Here is an 11,387-nt window from a genome sequence, read left to right on the forward strand (position 1 = left end):
CAAAAAACAAAACAAAAAAAAAGACAAAAAGAGAGGAAAATTTCTCCGAAGACTTCATTGACTCTACCTCTCAATAACATAGCCTCCATTTGGAATGAATAACAATCATGAAGAAAAAAGAGATTATTTGGAACGTAGTATTACTAAAGGGGAACTAGCTAAAAATACTCCATTAATCTTGTATTTTTCACCTGGATCAGTTCCCCAACATAGATTTCCCACACTTTCTCAATACTGTTTGACTTACTTTTAAGAGAAATCCAAAATCAATATGGATCTTGCTTCATTAGCACAGGAACTTGCAATAGCACCTAGTAGTCTGCCCTATTTAAGAGGACTCAACAACATAGTTACCATCTTCATAGCTTTCTGGAAGATGATTTGAGCTTCATGTAGCAGATCTGAGACAGCACTAAGAACCGGGACATTAATTCTCACAGTTCCTCCTTCCTACATGAATAGCTCCATCTGGAGACCAAAAGGTGACTTACAGAGCTGACCCTGACCAAACCATTGTCTTATATACATATATCACTAGGTCTCAGCGTCCAAAGCAAAGCTCTGGGCCTGCCTGGTAGTGTAAGGTTCTAATCCCAGTTACTAAGAGATTGAAAGAGGAGGATGGCAAATTGATATCCAGCCTAGACAGTTTTATTGATGTAAACCTTCTCTCAAAATAGAAAACTACAAAGAGACCTGAGGACACAGCTTAGTGGTAGATTCATTGCTTAGTGTGTGTGAGGTGCTAGATTCAATACTCAGTATTTCAATCAATTAGTAAATAAAAATAAAAATGTAAAACTAAAGCTCCTAATTTGACTTTAAAACTTGATGGGTTCGTACCCTTTAGGTCAAGATAAATGAAAAAAATACAGGGAGCTGATGCACGGATAAGAATTCCAATAACTGCTGGGCAGTGGTGGCGCACGCCTTTAATCCTAGCACTTGGGAGGCAGAGGCAGGTGGATCTCTGAGTTCGAGGCCAGCCTGTTCTACAGAGTGAGTTCCAGGACAGCCAGGGCAACACAGAGAAACCCTGTCTTGAAAACAACAACAACAAAAAAACAACAACAACAACAACAACAAAAGAATTCCAATAACTATTTACTTTTGCCGATATCTTTCTTTATTTTCCTGATTACTAAATCATCAAATAATGATCATAAAATAAATTTCTGAAAGTATAGAGAAGTATTAAATTTAAAAAAGTGTTCTATACTTATACTGCTAATTTTAATTTTCATGTGTTATCCTTATTCCCTTTATAAAATGTTTTTACTTTGCATAACTTAGCATCATGGTCCACTATGTGTATCTCTAGTAATGTAACAGAAGCCTTTGCTACAGCATCAACAACCCTCTTGCTCAAGATGTGCTCCTCTCTAGGAAAGGACAATCTAGCTACCAAGATTTTTATTACTTCAAATAACACCAAGGGACAGTCTTAGTGTAAGTTTTAAACCCGTATTAATTACTTCCTTATAAATAAATTGCTAGAGCCCCAGTGCCAACAAACCGCTCTGAATGATGTCAATTTTTGACAGCTTCTTTTCCCATGATCCAAAGAGGTTTCACTGGATCAAATTTTACATGAGTCCAAATCCATGTTTTGAGTAGTCTTACCTTCTACCTCTGTGTGTTGACTTAAAGTTTCTGGATGTCTAGCTTTCTAAACTAATTGATCATCTAGTAAATGGTTATAGCACTACAGTTAGACTTTTCTGAGACCCATAAACATTTTTTTAAATGTATTTTTTTTTCTTCTGAGCTTGTTTTTACTTGATGATTTTGATTCCACAATTGTCAACACAAATCAGATATGAGATAATTCCCAAAATAATACTTAAAACAATAATCAGGGCTTCTCAGCACTCATATTTATCTATAGAAGCCAAACCAGTGGCAGTGAGACCAAGATGATATAAAAAAACATGTACAGTTAGAGTAGTTATTTAAATCCATGCAGCCAAAGCGGCTGGAGATGCACTAGCAGTTATAAACATGTACTGTTCTTCCAAAGGACCCAGTTGTATTCCCCAGCACATACTTGAAGCTTCTTATGAATGCCCAAAACTGTAGCTCCAGGGGACGAAATGGCCTTTTCTGATCTCCACAGACACCTTCATGCACATTAACTTACATAAGCACATACACATCTACATAAAATTAAAACAATAATAAATGAATAATGCCTTAGAATATATAAATGTCCTCAAGACATTTTAAGTTCAATGAAAATTCAATAAATTCAAGGACTTTTTAGATCTTGAACAAAGAATTTCATTCATTTCAATCAATAAAACAGCAAATAGGTAAAGTACCAGATATTTTAGTTCCCTCATTAATTAATAGCACAACTGAAATTTACTCTAGAAATTGCATGTAAATGGCAATATTTATTGCTAGTGAAAATTCATCTGCTCAGGTAATTAGTCAACCTGCAAGGAATATCGCTGTTTATTTGAGTCAGAAGGAACATACAGAAAAATATTTGAAATGTTATGTTATGGAGTCAGACTACCAACTAGTACAGCTTTGGCAAGCAAAGCTAAAACCAAATGCCAACTTCTCAAGGTCTTTGAAAGGAACATTGAGATAAGTGGGCACCAAGGACAATGCTTGGTATAAGGTAGAGGCACCGATAAATTCTGTTAGCTATCACAAATTTCTTTCACTATTTGCTAAGATAATTTGAATCATGTCTGAGACTTTCAGCAGTTTCAAACTGAGATTTTAATGTACCTTTAAACATTAATATATAAACGTATAATACCATAATTGTCTTACTTACCGTTATTATTCAATTAGAATGAAGTATTTTCTTCTCTTGGGTGAACAATCTTACCTAACTTGTAATTTTCTGCAAATTTATCTACTTAGTCCCTGAAGTTAATGACATCCCAAATATATTTCCATCTATGTCAATGCAGATGAATTTGTTCTTAAGCTGGAACTCTGAAATATATGATAACAAGATGAATTCTAAAACAATCACTCATGTTCAGTTAAAAAAATCTGCATAAACATATTAAAAGTGTCCGGTCTAGCATGGGAATTAGTGGGAGTGACCACAAGAGTGGTGTGGATTTATATTTATTGTTCTGAGAGTTTTAATTTAAACAATTGCCTTAGCAGACATATTCTCCTTCATCTTATCTATAAATCACTTTTAACAAATTATGAGTCTCTATCCAGTCTTGGAAAATGGCAGTCTAGTGGACTTTGAGACTTGTGTCAAAATGAGAAAAAAATAAATGTGCTCAGGAGCCCATTGTTCATCATCTGTCAATCCTTCTAGGTGCCAACAGAAAATCTTATTAGCCATCTACTAACCTGTGCTCAAAGAAAAATTTCAACTGAACTAAATATTATTACTCCTGCTATTTCTTAGACTACGACTATTCTCATATTTGAAGCTATTGTTTTGATTGGCTGCTTTATACGTATCTAGGATGATCAGAATGCTTTATAACATATAAGCTACCTATGAACTTCTGTGGACTGCCCAAGTCTACTGAAGCCCCAAGAATGAGGAGACATCATAGTTTAGGGAATTTCACACAGTTGGGAATCTGAAGAATAATTAAAACCTAGGGCTAAGAGCTCAAATTCTAAACTGACCCTCAAAGAATTGATATTTGGAATTAAGAATATGGTACAATTAAGCATTAACTTTCCTACATTCCAGTCCATATATTCAATAAAAAAAATGTTCCAAAATGAGAATAGAATAAAAGTGACCATATCATACTCCTCAATAAAACTATCGCAGAATATGCTGGCCCACTCTTGATATGAGATAAGGAAAACCTTTTTGTACTCAAGCTCCATTCCCAGGAGCACTGGCAAGTATCATGTTTTAAGACAGATGTATACAATTGATCCAGAGAAAACGGCAAACACAGCATGCACTTGGGTGATGGGAGAGCGATGCTAGGTCTAGAGACAAGAGGAAGAGAAAAGACAGAGCTGCAATGGTGTCTTATTGGCATTATCCTCGCATGAACAAGGAGAAGAAATAGAGAGCAGAGAGAGGCCGAGCAGAAAGAAATTGGGTAAATTTTCTTAGATTTCCTAGGTTAATTAAAAATAGTTAAGGTTAAAACAGAAGATACAGGATCATTTTCGGATCCTGTAAAATACACAATACCTAGTGAAATTTGAATTTTAAAAACACAAGGAATAAGTTCGTGTCAGAAATGTCTCATGAAATTCCCCCAAAAGACCCAAATGCATTGGCTGTTTATCTAAAATTCAAACATTTGTACAGAACACACAGTTTTGGAAAGTTGTTTATCCAGAACACAAATTTAGATGTGTATCCCCACTGTTCTTACATAGTAGACTGAATTTGAAATAGAATTGCAAAGTACAGGTTCTCTCCGAGCCACTGGAATACGTTGGAAGCGGATACCACTCTGTCAATGGCGTGATATCAAGGAAGGCTTGAGTTCTAATTCTGCCACATCTTGGCTTTGTGAGTAGCAACAACTTTGGCAGAAGAATGAAACCTGTAAAAGGAGAACAGTGCTCCCTCCACTAATTCTTGAAGCAACAGTGTCACCTAGTGGCTACATAGCCCATACCGAACAGCTAAAATCACCTTGATAAAGGTGATTAATCCAGGCAAGATTTGCTAAGCTCAGGTCAGTGGAAATATCAACAGTGAGCAACAGCTCCCATGGCCTATTGCATCAACTCGTTTCACTGTCTTATCAAGATAACGCACATTCTGTCAACAACAGGAGGCAGAGTACACTATGCACTTCTCTACTTTCCCTTGACAGTCTAACCCACTGTTGAAGAGACCTTCTTCTGCCGCCTGGGAGAGCTTAACTCTGAAACTAGCCACAAGGATTGAGGATTCTTCATAGTTTTTACTAACTATATTATTCTCTGGAAACTGGCAGAAAGGGCAGAAGTCATGGGGAGAGCTGGAAATATGAAACTTGAGGTTTTCTTCAATTGCCAGCTTCAATTTTTCCCTTCCATTTAGGTTAGCAGTTTCTATTTTCTTTCTCACACTGTCAAGAGACGATGTGATTTTTGAGGCGGGTGGAATCCTGCATGTAAATTAAGATAAATATCTTAATTTATAGTTTGTAATAGCCTAGTACAAAATTCATTTCTGTGTTCATCTAAGACCAATGTCTGTGTCTCAATATTTTATTGTGGCTCTTGTCCTGAAGACTTCTCAGTGAAAAGAGGAATTTCCTATTTTCCAAAGGAGCAAGGTTTTTGCACTTCCAGAAATATAAGAAAGGACTTAACAATCTGAAATAGCCACTGGGCAAGATTTTATTTAGGCTCAACTTAAATGTATTTCTAAATATTCTAGGTGAGAATCTCATGGATTAGTAATCAACAGACAGGTAAGTAAACAATGCACTGGAACTGATTATATGTCAACTCTGGTATGCCTTGAGACTTATTAATCGATGACTAGAGAAGTATTTCCTGAGTTTGCTTATGAGAAATAGAAATATATCAAAATTAGGCCAGGAACATTCCTTTTAAAGGGTCAGTACTTTTTTTAGGTATGTTTTTCAATTCTCAGTGACTTTCAATTGCTACATGTTTCTGTGTCTCACAGCCCTTTTGTGTTTTTAATTTTCCACCCCAGACGTCCCTTCCCCTAAATGTTTCACGAGTTTTGTGCAGTTGACATTGTTTCACAATATCCCTGCATGCTGAGAATTCTAAGTTCCCTCTTTTGTATCCTCCAGAAAGAACGGAGTAAGGAGTTGACTGTGGTGTGCCTTTATTAGACAAGGCATGCTAGCATTTCTGAAGTCAGACCTAAACAAGAGCAAGGATATACTTCTCATATTTCTTCTCACTTTTCGAAGGCCTCTTTTCATCTAGATGTTCATGTTTAAGGCTTAAAGAACTCTGCTAAGATTAAAGGCAAGAAACAGAGTTATAATCCCTCCATATAGATGCTCCAAGACCTTTAATGGAGCTTTTAGTGCCCAAAGGAGCTGTGGGAAACCAGGCCATAGGTTCATGCTGTGTCTATTTGCAAGGTTATCAGTGAGCATGAGCACGAAGAACTAAGAACAGGCAATATTAGGCAGCACCTCTTGAGCTTGTCTATGGACCAAATAATGGCTCTGTCATGGTGAGCTTTAGTTGAATAGATGAGGAAATTGAGCAGCAGGGTAATGAGCAGGACAGTGCATGTCTAATCACTGAATGGAAGGTTGCTTTCAAAAACAATCATTTCACATCTAAAAAGATAAAGCAGGCTTCTTGTTCAGGTTTGCCTGTTTCATTTAAAAAGCACTTAATGGTTCAACACTTAACACCGTCATGCCCTTGTGAAGCTTGAGAATGGGCCAGATATTTTATGAATCTGAAAGAGAGGTGAAAATGGGTGACTGTCACTTCCAACCCTATCTGCAGCACTTCTACAGGACATAGCAGAAGAGTTGCACAATGTTCATATACACAAGAACATGTGTACATACGGAGAGCCCTAACACAGCAACCAATCACTGAAGCTTTCTGAAGCCCATCCTAAAAGCAGTGGGCTTAGCACGCTGCATAACAGCTTGAAAGGAAAGTTTGCCTCATAACCAACAGGTCTCATGAAAGCCAATGAAGTCATGGAGGGAGCTCATGAGCGCCAAAATGAAGTTCTAACTAGCATTCCACATTGTGAGGGCTAAATGTCATTTTTAGGAAAGAACAATTACCATAACTTTTGGAGAACTGCAAAAAATTGTTTTTACAGAGACAAAATTAAAGTACATTAAAATATAAAAAGGAATTAAAAATTCACAGCAAATCAGCATTAAATCTACTCTCTTTATATGCCTTTTAATGTATTTAAATAAGATGTCTCTAAAAGTCAAAGTTTAGAATATCCTTGCCTGATGGGAAAGAGCAGAGCTGGAGGGGAGAGGAAGGAAGAGTGCATGCTCTTTTGGATTGCTGAACACTGTAACAGCGCATCTGAGGCAATGACGGGAGGGCAAGTCACAGCACACTGGGAACTCACTGAGAAAGGCCAGGTATATTTGAAATATAGCACATCTAAGTTTGCTGTAAGTTAGTTTGTACATCTAAGAAATGGGAGAGGTTTTTGCTTTGCTATTTACTTATGTACTCTGTGGCTGGGGGAAAGTTGCTTTGCCCTTGGGAATCTCAGAAACGTATTAGCATAAAAGGAGAGGCGAACTTAGGTTTCAGGACACCCTAAAGGGAACTGCCTACTATCCCTTCCCACTCTCTCATCAGCAGCCAAGTAATTCACTCCATTTTCCCTTTATGATTCCTGTTCTCCCCTTCTGGGCTCATCTTGTGTTGAATTATTGCAAGAACCAGTCTGATGACTCCTAACTAGGCTGAAATAAATTAGCCTCTGTCTGATGGTTTCTTCTTTATTAGAGTGTCCCACAAGGATACCAAAAAAGAAATTCTAATTAAATAAAATCAGACAAGACTGAGGAAATATCTTGCAAACCCCAGGCCCTCTCCGCTAACTTGGAATCATTCACAATATTCCTTAGTTCTCCCTGTGAACATTAAGCAACATTCTTGGCTAGATCCACCAAGCCTTAATTTGTTGGTAATGACCAGCTTTCTTGGAATCACACAACTAAGGAGTCCCAAGAGATCGCCTCATTCAATCATCAGTACTCTAAATGATATTTCAAAAAAAAAAAAAAAGAGCATTTCATTCAGAAGCTTCCCTGGGAGCCTTCAGGCCCAGGGAGTGCCCGCGTCTTTCACGTAACACTAGAGGCATGTGCGCATCTTGCTAACAGACTCCATAACTTCACAGAACAGGCCAAGCGAAAATGTCTGGCAGCATCTCACTGGTTATTTCTCTCCTCCTGCTTCCTTAAGGATTCTGCTACTCTGTTGTCTAGATTGGGACACCTTGATTTCTTAAGTTTAGCAAAACACGTTCAATTAGACTTGTTGATCATGTGACATGTGCCTAGAAAAATCCAACGTCCTAAGCAGGGAGGGTGATCTTCAGTATTGCAGGCAACATAACATCGTGAAAAAGAACTTTTTAAAACTTTTTGTGAAAAAGTATAGTTCGCAATACTGTAGATAGCCGTAGTACAATACTTGCTATGAATTTCATAAAATTGAATTTCCATAAATATCTATACCAAAACATAATGGGTCGTAACTCTGGCTCCTAATACAAGCTGTCATATTCAAGTAAATGAAAAAAATATTGTGAAGACATTCGGTTGGTTAGAAATAATTAACTCCTAAAAACAACTTATTAAAAGCACTTGGTTCTATAAATATCTGCATCAGAAAGGTGTCACTCTTCCCATTGTCCAACTTCTAAAATGCCTTCAGAGGAAACAAATCAACTTGAAACCAATTTATTTGTCCGAGTGAGTAGTTTTAGTCTGACAATAATTTCTCAGCTTGGAAATTTTAGATAACTCTGTTATAGAGTATAACATAGTAGATAAAGATTGAATATGCCCTGTCTTGTAAAAAAAAAAAAAACCACAAAAAACATACAAAGCCCAATACTATGTGACTAAGAATTTTCAGGTAGGTTGAAGAAGTCTGTGGCGTTGGTACCAGATGATTCTCTAGTCCCCAGTTCCTGCCTAGCAGTGAAAAAGAAAAAAAAAATTAGGGAAGCCTAAGGAATAATCCCAACAATATGCTGTTAACATCCAGATCTAAAACTAATTGTGTATTTCCTACCAAAGCCAAACCATGTTCTGAGCCCTTTACCAAACCATAGGACACTGATGCTCGGTGATAATCTTTATCCCTCTTACAGAATCGTTCATACCATGGCTTCTAAAATAATGGTCCTTTGAATCTTATCTCCCATGTTCATTTCCAACCAGTGTTATCTCGATGGCTGTTTATCTCACTCATGGGGACAGTACTAGGATCTTTTCCTTTTTGCTTAAAAATTCCCCTCTATTATGCTGCTCACTACATTGCTCTTAAAATCAGATTTTCCTCTTAGTATTCATTAGAAACCAACTAGTCTAGAAATTCATGGTGCTCCCAGGGGCAGTACAAGTACCGTCTAAGCCTCACTATGCCAAGCTAAAATGCTTCCCTGTATCAATTCAATTCACTTCAACTTTGTAATAACTCTCTGAGAAAGGAATTATTATTCTGTGCCATAGATATAGGGGTGTCAGATAGAAGCCCTTAGAGTTTAGGGGAAATGCATATGGCCCATTGTGGTATGTAGAACAAATCATGTCAGAAGCTAGTAGGAAGAAACCGTACTCCAATCCGCTGATCATAAACACCAGGAAGTATAGCATGGGCATTTAAGGACCCAGAAGAATGGTGTGGTTTGAATGTGAAATGTCCTCCATGACTTATGTTCTTCAATCCTTTGGTCCCTCACTGGTGGTACTGTGTGGGAAGTGAATATTGTGGATGGCCCTGGTGCTGTTGTATTTTGATGTTAATTCCTCTTTCTCAGGAGGGGCTCTCTGGACCAAGGAATGAGTTACTTACTCAGGTGACCCCTTGTGAACCATCCCTCAATGAATAAAGGACCCAATCACTGGGCAAGTACAGAGGACTTCCAGTTTGGATCAGGGAAAAGAGGAAGCAAGAGAGGAGGGGGGTCTTTGGGGGACAGGGACAGTATGATGACTAGCTGTATCTACTAGTGTCTTCCAGGTTGGCCACTGGAGGATCTGTATTTTATTAAAAGCCTTATTAGGCTTACAAGATTAGGATTTTAGTTGTTATACCCAGCGATTGAGTTACTGCTGTTTCTGAACTAAGTTTGTGTTGTGTTTTCCTTCACTAAGCGGCTCTTCTGGGTTCAAGACTGAGAGATACAGCGGCTAAGTGTGGGCTTGCCTGATGTTCACCACAAAGTGGGGGTTTTGAAGCATGGGGACGGCATGGCAGTGAGACCCGCCAGTAGGGACTTAGTGAGCTGAGGGGAGAGATTTTGGAGCTCTGAGTCAGAGAGTCTCCACTTGATAAGAACTGGCCGGCAAGACCACTGGGGCTGAGAGTAGCAGTGTGTCGCATGGGAAATTGTCCTTCCTTTTTAATATTTCCTGCTACACGGGAAGCCTTGCTGAAGAAGTGAGGCAGACATTCAAGGGCATCACAGCCCAACTCCACTTTCTGCTTTCTAACTTCGGATGCACTTAAGCCAGACCCCTCATGCTCATGCCATTCTGCCTTCTCTGATAGAAGGAACAGCATGTCTTCAAATCGGAAGCCAAAATTCCCCATTTCTCCCTTAATTTGTTCCTTGTCATAGATTTAACCACAACAACAAGAAAAGTAATTGGTACAGAAAGTGACTAGATAAAGGGGCCATGAAAAAAAAAAAGTGTCAGGAGAGGGAGAGGCAGGTAGACTAGAGACCTGTAAAGACAAACAAATGTTAAGAAATGTGGACTTTGTTCAGAACACAACTGGAAGCTATTAAATGTCTCCGTGTTTTGTGCATTATGAGTTGTCTGTAACAGACTGACAGAGGAGAAAGTTCAAGGTAAAGAATTTATAATAAGCTATAACAGCTGCAGTAAAGAAAACCATTAGGAAATACAAATAGTGTTCCTATTATATAGCGGTGTATGTGGGATTTATATAAAATGAAATGTCTATGTTGGAAAATACCAGAATGCTGGTTGACTAAAGACAGCAAAATTGAAATTTACTGTGAAGTAGGGCTGCCACCTAAAATACAGGCTTGAGGCCTTAATTTGAGTTTCAAGAAAACAACAAATTTTTTTCTAGTATAATATAAATATATTCCATGCATTTTCATCTGTGAAATGTATAAATGGTTGTGAGAGAAGTTTCTAAGGTATGGGTAATATAGAACAACTATGTCAGAGTTGCGGTTAACATCTACGAAAACTATGTCGATTTAGGAGTGCAAACATTAATGTGAGAAAGACAATGGAAAAGCACTGAACTCAAGTTAGTGACACTAGGTAATGTATTAGAAGAGAAGTAAGGTAATCTCTGAAGGTTAACTCAACAAGGATCAAAGGTAAGATACATTGGGTAAATGATGGTGTATGACAAGTGTGCATAGACAGATAGAGTCTCTAACAAATGACTCAAGAACACCTATGCTATGAAATAGGAGATCAAGATAAAGGAAGCACTCATTCCTTTTTTTAAATTATTTTATTAGATATTTTCTTCATTTACATTTCAAATGCTATCCTGAATGTCCCCTATACCCTCCCCCCACCCTGCCCATTCACTCCCACTCCATGGCCCTGTCATTCCCTTCTATGGGGCATATAAAGTTTGCAAGACCAAGGGCCCTCACTCTCCTCCCAATGATGACCAACTAGGCCATCTTCTGCTACATATGCAGCTAGAGACACGAGCTCTGGGGGTACTGGTTAGTTCATATTGTTGTTCCACCTATAGGGTTGCAGACA

The 11,387-nt window shown here is 38.1% G+C and overlaps 1 protein-coding gene across 1 annotated transcript in view; it reads right to left on the reverse strand.

The window, feature by feature from the left end:
• Positions 1-2,181, reverse strand: part of Slc26a7 (solute carrier family 26 member 7) — a 131,186-nt gene extending 129,005 nt beyond the window's left edge. Inside the window, exon 1 of the mRNA XM_029533429.1 lies at positions 2,048-2,181. The gene's annotated coding sequence lies outside the window, so the exon portion shown is untranslated. The remainder of the gene's footprint in view (positions 1-2,047) is intronic.
• Between the last annotated feature and the right edge of the window lie 9,206 nt (positions 2,182-11,387).

Source organism: Mus pahari, chromosome 22, assembly GCF_900095145.1.
Source record: "Mus pahari chromosome 22, PAHARI_EIJ_v1.1, whole genome shotgun sequence".
NCBI lineage: Eukaryota > Metazoa > Chordata > Mammalia > Rodentia > Muridae > Mus > Mus pahari.